Raw genomic sequence first — 10622 nt, forward strand, 5'->3', positions numbered from 1 at the left:
GTATTTTCCTTAGATATCCCCATGGTAAAAAGGCATACAAAATGATGCAACTTTCAGATAACAAGATATTGGTTTCTAGATATGTGATATTTCATGAAGAGATCTTTCCTTATTTTTTAGATTCCTCTCCCACTTATACTCTTTTTTCCAGATTTAGTTGGTGCGGTTGATTCCAATTGTATCCTTGAACCATGCCATAATACACTGATTACCTAGTCTCCTTCTTAACCTCCAGAAATACCTTCTACTGATCGTACTCCCATAGATACTTCTAACTCATCTAATCCTTCTGTCCTTGTATCTTCTCAGATATATCTCACTAGAGATCATCAACCTCCTACTTACTTGTAATGTTATGTCTGTGGTTCTGCATCTTCTTCTCCCCCATCTATACCCACTTTAACTACTCTATTTTGTGGAGTGGAAATGATGAAGAGTAGATCTCCTCCTTGAAGCTACTCTTAGACAATCAATTGTAAATCAAGGATTTGGGTCATTTGCATTATTTTTTGGGACCGGAGATTTTGCCTGAAGCTGCCGGTGTCATTATGTGTCAAAGGAAGTTTGCCCCGGATGTCTTGACTGAATTTGACTGTTTGGAGTGTACTCCTGTTGCTAGTCCTTTGGATTTACATTTGAAACTCAAAGGTGCTGAAGGGGAGCCCTTATCTGATCCTACTATCTGCAAGAAACTTGTTGGAAAGTTAAAATCAAATTGTGCAGCTACAGAATACCTGCAGGCTCAAGCAATGTGAGGACCGCACATGGCTGCTTCTCATATGGCTGCTTCTCATATGGCTGCTCCTTTTCATGTTTTAAAATATGTTAAAGGTACTTTGAGTCAAGGTTTGTTCAGGAGTGCAGATTTTGATTTTACTCTCCAAGCTTAATGTGATTCTGATTGGACTACTTGCCCTAATTCCCGAAAATCTGTTAGTGGGTACTTGGTTCTGCTTGGGGTCTTCTTTGCTCACTTGGAAGTCCAAGAAGCAACATAATGTGTCCCTCTCTTCTGCTGAAGAGGAATATAGATCTATGCGATGTGTGGTGGCTGAACTTTCTTGGCTGACTCTCTACTCTCTGAATTATCTCTGCCTTGTCTTGTGCCTGTTCCTCTTCATTGTGATAGCCAATCGGCCATATACATAGCCAAGAATCCAGTGTTTCATGGGCGCACCAAGCACATTGAATTGGATTGTCATTTTGTACGTGAGAAAATTCAAGATGGTTTAATTTCTCTTTCTTTTGTTCCCAGCAAGCCCCAGCTCGCTGATATGCTTACACAGTCTCTGTCTGGTGCACAACATAGAACAATCCTTAGCAAGGTCTTGGTTGGGTCTTGTATATAATAGATAGAAGGTTCCATATTGGAACCTAGTAGTTCATTCTCACAAAAATATCTTCTCTATTCGTTCACATGTTCTCTCTCCCCGTATTTCTCTTTTTCAAACTTCGATCCAATTGTGATTCTAATAGATCCATTGAGCATTGTGATATACTTCTATATTCCAGGATTCCTCAAAAAGTCTGGCTGAGTTGTCCAGAAATTTAGGAACCTAAAGTATCTATTGAGTTGGTCTGATTGTTGTTGCATTCAAATAAGAAATAGGTGGTGATTTGATCCAGTCTTTGCTAAGTAGTCTATTCTTATATGATGGTACAGGTAAGACCAATTCTCACTATAAAGGAATTTGTCTAGCCTTTACTAATTCTTCTTCTTCTCCTCCTCGTCATTAACACCAGGTAAATGAGTTTCCAAAGTAGCCTCCATATGATAGTTCACAGTCTTCAATGCAGTTTAAAAGCAAGTTGTTGAGATTACTCCACATCGATCATTTCTTCTTCTTAGTGCCTTTGATTTAGCATATAAAGCAGTCAACAGAAATTTGGATTATCCCCATGCTTTGTAGCATCTGAAGGTGATTTGTTGGATTTTATCTGAGATGACAGTGCAGTCAAATACAAATAAAGAGATTTGTATAAATTTTAAGAACCAAATAAAAAAATTGGCTCAGAAATTGTAATTAATTTCATAGTAATGCATGAATAGAAACATGTTTACATCTTATACAATTAAGATTACTTCTTAATTAACTTCAGTAATGCATGCATGAATAGAGCATAAATTTATGATCATCGAGCACTAAGCAGCATTTAAGCTTTTGTTTCTGGAGCACACACCATCACTTTTACGATTGCGCACTGCCTTCAAATTTGTTCACGAGACCTGTTTTTTTGTAACTGAATATTTTGTTCAACGCCTCAACATAGGCTTGGACACTTGAAACGACAATGTCCATATGCGCTCCTGTTCCACTGGCAATATAACATAGTGTTAGAGAAAATAAAGGTCCTAAGTTCAAATCTCTCAGCTACTCAAAATGTAGAACGATCCCATGTAACAAAAATTAGGCTAAGAGGTGAGTAAACGTGTTGAGGCATGCATAAATATAATTAAATAATTAAAAATGTACTCTATCTAACTGCTGTGTATATTTCTTATATGATACTTTCTATTCTCAGGTTGGCTCTAGATACCCGTAGTACCATAAAATTTGAGAACTATATAAAACTGACAACATTTCATTCCTATCACCAAAGTAGCCCCTGGTGTGTCTGGTTGCTGTTTTATCAAAAGAATAACACATAAAGTTTTATATAATTTATTACGGGTATTATTTTAATATCAACTATGGAACGCTGCATTAATTATGTAGACTTTCTTTTTCGTACGCCAAACAAACACTAGAGTATATTATTTCACGTGAGATTTTGTGTTGGAATTAATTGCTCATACTACAATTGAAAATTGAATTACCACCCCTTACGGTTTGTAAAACTTAAAACAAGACAATTTTCGTCTTAAGCTAGACTAGACAGAACCCAGTAAACAAACGGAAAATATTTCCATTCTTATTAAATTCAAGAAATAGAAACTGAAAATACTTCCTTGCTCATTTAAACTTGTTGGCATTTGAATTTAGTTTAAGTTTTTAAGAAACAATTATAAAGAAAATTTATGTGTTTAGATTAAAATTTGAGGTAAGAATTTGTTACATTTGTGCTACTTTTTGGGAAAATTTATCTTGGCGTTGTTCTTTGTTTCTAGAAAACATTATATTATGGCTATTAATCGGAACTTGAAATAGCAATGAAAAACTTAGCATGCCCAGTTTCCCGTTTTAGTAGTAATAATATATACTCCCTCCGTTCATTTTTACCGTTCATTTTTACTTGGCATGTATACTAAAAAAAGATTTTTATTTTTGCTTGTCACTTTACGCATATCAAGAGAAGATAATTTTTTTTTTGTTATATCCACGATATTTATTATTCATTTCAAATCATTTTTTCAAATCCAATAAAATATGCATCAATTAATATGGGTATCATGGTAAATTATGCACTTCATTTATTATTTCTTAAGGGGCGTAAAAAGTCAAAACGTGCCAAGTAAAAGGGAATGGAGGGAGTATTATTTTTTCCTCTGTTTCAATTTATGTGAAGTAGTTTGAAATTTGCTATAATATTTGTGTGTTAAATTTATGTGACTATAAAACATTTGAAACATGTTGTTCTAAATATATTCTATAACATTTGTATGGTTACAAAAATTTCTCATTAAAGGTAAAATGGATAAAATGAAAAAATTTAAAGTTAAATTATTCTGAAATATATAAATTTATCATTCATTTTTTTTAAACTAACGGATAAGAAATGTGTCACATAAATTAGAAACATAGAAAATAGATATTATAATTATATACTGATTAATTATTCAGATAAAGTCTGCATCAATTTGGGATGCAGTGGTTGACTCCAATTTATAATTTCTGCAGATAAAACAGAAGTTCAAGAAACTCTGAACGTTCTTATTGTCGAAACTTTAACAGTAAAAAAAAGGGGGGTGTGTGGGGGGGGGGGAGGGGGGGTTTACTCACATCTCGAATAAATTTAGAAAACGAATGAGGGAATAAACATTGACGTGATTTCTTCATGTAATGGAACGTTGCTCATCATTATCAACAAAACGAATGATATAAATATAAACAGAACCAATAATTAACTACCCTAGTAGCGGCTTTGCCTAATTTCTAAACTATAGTTATTAATACCAAGAGGTTTTAGGCTTTCCCTAGTATATTTATCATTCTTTTAAAAGGTGCCGAAATTTTTACGGCTAGTGATACTTTGACTTACTTCGACAATGAAGTTCTTTTCTTTTTTTTTTTTTTTTATAATCTTAACAGTTCAATTTGTTGGATATCTAAATTTTTGCTTTATTAATGAGGGTTCTGTTCATCCCTACTCCTTCCCCCTATTTTTTAAAAATTAGTTTTTATTGTACGCGTTTTGCACGTATGCTTTATAGTAATGAGTATACAGATTTTTAAAGATTACTTAGATATTGAGTAATATATTTATGATAAAAATAAAAATAAAAATCCTTAAAAGAATGATTGTTGATCTCATTTAGGAAGAAACCTTGTCGCACAAAAGTAGTGAGATACTTTATTATGGTTTCAGTCAAGTTCTGTAAGAATGTTTTTTTGAAAGATTATTATTATATCAAACTAAAATATTTTATGAATAATTATAGTTGTTATATTCAACTGTACTGACAATTTCTATTCAACTCAAAAATACTAGTATTATGAATTATTTTTTTTATTCAAATTATTAATATTAGCTCATCATAAAATTTATTAAATAAGAAAATAATTTAGTATTGCATATTTCAGTTGAACTTTGAATCACCAAGATTTGATCAGCAAAATAAATTATACCGAACCTCAATTTTATAATAAAATATTATAATCAGGCTCAATTGTAGTTTTGTAAGAGCCAAAATCCCACCAAGTCGTGATGGTACTTAACTTAACCCGTTAGGTAAGCAAACAGTATAGGTTACAACTAGGGGTGGCAAACGAGCGGGGTCGGGTCGGGTATGGACAGGTCCAAAGTGGGCAATATAAAAACGGATAAATTATTCGAACCGACTCATATTTAATATGGATTAAAATGAGATAATCAGCGGATAATATGGATATTCATTTATCCAAGACTTCTTGAATATGATCACTTTGGGAAAATTCTTCTTCTCACAAACTTGAGGAACCCCCAATTTGAAGCTTTACAAGTATAGAAGTTAACTTATTGGTTATCCATTTTCTAAGCGGATAATATGGTTCTTATCCATAATTGATCCTTTTTTAAAAAGTTCATTATACAACTCATTTTTTAATGAATAATATGGATGGATAACTGTTTTCTTTTTACCATTTTGCCACCACTAGTTACAATTATAATGAGAAATCATCAATATTAATAATAAAGACCGTAAAAGAATTCAATATCATTATCCCAAGGACTGGTAGTACAAGTCATGAGCCACTATGATTTAGATTTACAAAACTGATGTGAAGAATATATACAGTATTTGTTTGAAGTTTACATAAACAGAAACAAAGCCAAAACTACCATGAACAAGAGGTAGCTTGAATCTGGAATGCCAGTATGTCTTCAATGCAAGGTTTCGTCTTCCATAGCTACTCAGCTCTAAGATTTACATGTAAGGTGTAGAAGTGTAATATGAGTACAACCGATCACATGTACTCAATAAGTATCTTGACTAACCTCGGCGAAATAGTGACGAGGTTTTTAAGTCAAAAAACACTTGCATAACGTGTGCATCTCAATAACATGTATAATACAGAGAAATGTTCTAGAAAATACAATTACAGAATAAAGGGTATCAACAGTAAAGGTGCATAGATGGGGTAGGGGTACCAAGCAACTCTCCCAATTAAACATTTCAAGAAAATATAACTTGCATCAACCCTGCTCATAAAGAGATATGCATTAAATAATGTTTGATCTTAAATACTCATACATGCCTTGTAACGATCCGCTGGTCGTTTTGTGTATTTGAGTTTCGTTTCTCTATTTGATGCCCCTGTATGTATATTTATTGTTATGCGACTAGCGAGGATAAATGGTTTGGTTTTGGGAAGGTTTTAGGTCGAATTGAAACACTTAGTTTCAAGGTTGGAAGCTTAAGTTATAGGAGTTGACCGATGTTTGACTTTTATATAAAATGATTCTGGAATGGTATTTTGATGGTTCCAATAGATTTGTATTGTGATTTTAGACTTAGGCGTATGTCCGGATTTAGATTTGGAGGTTCCTAGGTTTATTTGGCTCTATTTGGCGAATGTTGGAAATTTAAAGGTTTGGAAGGTTCATAGGTTTTACCGGGAGTTGACATTGAGGCTGTCGGGTCTGGATTGTTATTCTGAAAGTTGGAATAGGTTAATTATGTAATTTGAGACTTGTGTGTGAAATTTAAGGTCATTCTAAGTAGTTTAGATATGTTTTGGCGTGAGTGTTGAAAGTTTGGAAGTTAGTTAGTTCATTAAACTTGAATTGATGTGTGATTTATGGTTTTGATGTTATTCTATGTGATTTGCGGACTCGAGTAGGTCCGTGTTATATTTTTGGATTGATTGGTATGATTACATGGGGTCCCGAGGCCTCGGGTGTGTTTTGGATTATTTTGATATTATGGTAGCACTTCAGATTCTAGTGTTCTCGCACTAGCGAGTTTGAGTCTGCAGATGCAGACAAAAGGGCTACAGATGCGAAGGGAAGAGGAAGGCAGCATTGTCCGTAGGTACGGAACTTTGGGCGCAGGTATGCTAGTTTGGGTGCAGAAGCGACTCCGTAGAAGCGAGAATAGTATCAGAGAAGCAGAGGATCGGGGAGCCACTGAACTTCGCATATGCGAGAGTGGGCTCACAAAAGCGGCATTGCAGATGCGATGGGATGGTACGCAGAAGCGAAAATCACTGAGTAGAGTATTTTAATTGAAGGTTTGACTTATTTTATCATATTTTGAGATTTAAAGCTCGAATTGAGGAAATCCTTTAGGCGATTTTCACCCACTTGGATTGGGTAAGTGTTCTTTACTCGGATTTGATTATTGTTCATGATTCCATCTTGAATTTGGCTTTTTATTGGTTAATCAAAGTGAGAAAATTGGGAATTTTGGAAAAAACTATTCTAAAATAAAAAATAGAGATTTGAACCCCGATTCGGAGTCCAATTTGGATAAAACTTGCACATTTGAACTCGTATTCGAATGGGTACTCGAGATTTGTAAATTTTATCGGGTTCCGGGAGGCGAGTTCGGAGTGAATTTTTGATATTTGATAAAGATCAGAGCTTTCTTACTTGAAATCAATTTCTATAGTCGTATTTGATATTATTGAGTTGTTTTTAGGCTATATTTGACCCTTTCGGAGGCCGATTCGATAGGCAAGGGCTTTTTAAAGTATTGATTTGCCTTATTTGAGGTAAGTATCTTGCCTAATCTTGTGGGGTGGGGGAATACCCCTTATGATTTGTCCTTAATTATTATTCGTGTTATGTGAAAAGCGACGTGTACATGAGGTGACGAGCGTGTACATGGGCGTTATATACGGCTTATGACTAGATTAGACCTTAGGCTATTAATATGCCTTAATTTGGAAATGTCCTCTACATGAAACATACTTAATCACTTTGTGACTACATGAACATAATCTTTTCAATTGAATTAGTCGTAGTCATGCTTTATATGTTGAATACCCATCCACATTTTTATTGTTATCATGTCCTTGTGCACCTTGTTGATAAATTGTGAGCTAGTATTTGATGAAACTTGACATTATTGTTTTGTTATAATTGTGACACATATGGACATGTTGGCGGATTGTTTGGGCGTTGGCACGAGGTTTCTGTCGTACGATTGTGATTGTTATTGTGACAGTTCTGAGCGATACATATGGATATTGTTATTGTGTCAAGGCTGAGGGAAACAGATGGATATTGTTATTGTGTCAGGGCGGAACGACACGGGTGGATATTGTTGTTATGTCAGGGCGGAGTAATACAGATGGATATTGTTATTATATCAGGGCAGAGCGATACAGATGGATATTGTTATTGTGTCAGGACGAAGAGATAAGTTTAGGTATTGTTATTTTGTCAGGGCTGAGTGATGCAGATGGATATTGTTATTGTGTTACGAGGTATCATACGTTTGTGTTTCTATTTGATAACTTTTTGTCAAGATGAACCTTTACTTGCATTGAGTTGTTATCATATGTTCCAAAGAGATTGTTGATATTATTTTCTATTATACAATCTATTTCTAGTCTTTGATATATTGTACAGCTTATTTGACTAGTGAGTATCAAATGACTTGAACCTCATCACTACTTCACCGAGGATAGTCTTGATACTTACTGGTATCGATAGTAGTGTACTCATACTATAATTCTACATATTTTGTGTAGATTTAGGTGTTGGAGGCAGCGGACCTAGGCAGTGAGGCTTACATTGACCGCAAGGATTCAAGGTAGACCTGCATGACCGGCGCATTCCCTTGGAGTCCCTTCCCTATATTTATATTGTTATTTTCATATTCAAACAGTATTGTAATTTAAGACATCCTTATGTATTCTATCAGAGCTCATGACTTTGTACTACCTAATTCTGGGGAAATATTTGAGTATTGCCATTTTGGCTGATGTTAACTCTATTTTCTGCTTTCATATTAAACTCTGCCTTATTATATCATGTTTTGCTGATTTAAATATTGTTAAGTGGTCGACTTACCTAGTTTTATAGACTAGGTTCCATCAAGACCCCTATGGTGAGATTTGGATCATGACAAGTTGGTATTATAGCTCTAGGTTCATAAGTTCTACGAGTTGTCATGAGCAGGTTTAGTATAATCTTGCCGATCGGTACAAAGACATTTGTACTTATCTTTGAGAGGCTACCGAACTGTTAGGAAACATCACCTTCCTTCATTCTTTATCATGTCGATTTGTTATTCCAAAGTTTGAACCTTTACTCTTCTATTCTCCCATAGATGGCGAAGACACGCTCTACCAAATTAGCTAAGCAGGCACAAGTGCCCGCTATTAGAGTCGCAAGAGGCCAGGGCCGAGGTAGAGGCCGAGGAGGGGCACATGCTATAGCTAGAGTAGCAACGGTGGATCTCCAACAGATCCAGTTGAGGATTAGGAGCCCGAGCAGGTTGAGCGTGCACCTGAGCAGCCTATTCCTACACTGGCGCTCTAGGAGACCTTGGCATACTTCATGAGTATGTTTGTGAGTTTGGCCGAGGAAGAGTTGATTCTGGTTGCACCAGCTACTTCATATACTGGGGGAGGAGCTCAAACTCACGCAGCCCGCACACCAGAGTAGCCGACTCATGCTTACCAGACACTGGGTGTTGTGTTGGTGCAGCCAATAACGGCAGTTCAGCCCGAGGTAGGGCCAGTTGTCTCGGCTGAGGGACAGAGGTGTTTGGAGAGGTTACTGAAGTTTCATCCTCCCTAGTTTAGTGGAGGGACTTCTGAGGATGCACAAAGTTTATTGGATTAGTATCATCGCATTCTACGTACCATAGGTTTGGTGGAGTCGAGGGGGGTCGACCTTACTACTTTTCCAGTTGACGGGGTCGGCATACACATGGTGGCAGATTTATGAGGCGAGTATGATAACTGGCGCAACACCATTTACATGGTCCCTATTCTCTGATCTTTTCTTGATGGAGCTTAGACCTGCAGGGATGAGTTGTGCAATGAGTTTGAGCAGTTGCGCCAGGGGAGCATGACTGTGTCCGAGTATGCTATGAGGTTTACGGAGTTATCTCGTCATGCACCTTCCTTGGTTTCCACTGATAGAGAGAGAGTTCGTAGATTTATTGAGGGACTCGCCTTTAGCCTCAGATATGGTATGGCACGGGAGTTAGAGACTGAGATTGCATTTCATCAGGTTGTGGAGATTGCTAGGATGTTAGAGCGTATCCGCTGTCAGGAGAGGGAGGATAGGGAGGATAAGAAGCCTCGTGGTTCTGGAGGATTTAGTGGTTTTTACTATACAGCTTAGACCCTTTATGGCAGAGGCTTTGTCAGTCGACTAGTTCAGTATGCACCTCACATTTCCTGTGGTGCTCCAGCTAGCCATGGATCTTAGAGCACTCGTACCGGACATATTTCAGTGTGCCTTCTGCATGAGGTTCCTAGAGTGGTCATTCCAATCGTCACGGGCAAACTCAGTACCAGCAGCAACGCTCGCATAGAGGTTATTTAGAGTGTGATGATACTAGGGACAAGGTGAGAGATTGTCCCAGACTTAAGATGGATGGACCTCAGCAAGGTACTAAGGCTACAGTTCCCGCTCCAGTTGCTACTTCACCTGCACAGCTAGCTGGAGGTGGAGGACAGGCGGGTAGAGGTCATCATAGAGGAGGAGGCCGAGCTCGTTGTTATTCTTTCCTTGGTAGGACTGAGGCAGTTGCTTCAGATGCAGTTATCACAGGTATCATTCTGATCTGTCATAGAGAGGCATTAGTTTGATTTGATCTGGGTTCTACATATTCGTATGTGTCATCCTACTTTTCTTCATATTTGGATATGTCTCATGATTCTCTCAATACTCCTACTTATGTGTCTACACCCGTTGGGGATTCTATTGTGGTAGACTGTGTCTATTGTTCTTGTTTTGTCACTATTGGGGCTACGAGACTAGGGTTAATCTTTTGTTACTTAATATGGTAGATTTTG

Source organism: Nicotiana tabacum, chromosome 15 (assembly GCF_000715075.1).
Source record: "Nicotiana tabacum cultivar K326 chromosome 15, ASM71507v2, whole genome shotgun sequence".
Classification (NCBI taxonomy): Eukaryota; Viridiplantae; Streptophyta; class Magnoliopsida; order Solanales; family Solanaceae; genus Nicotiana; species Nicotiana tabacum.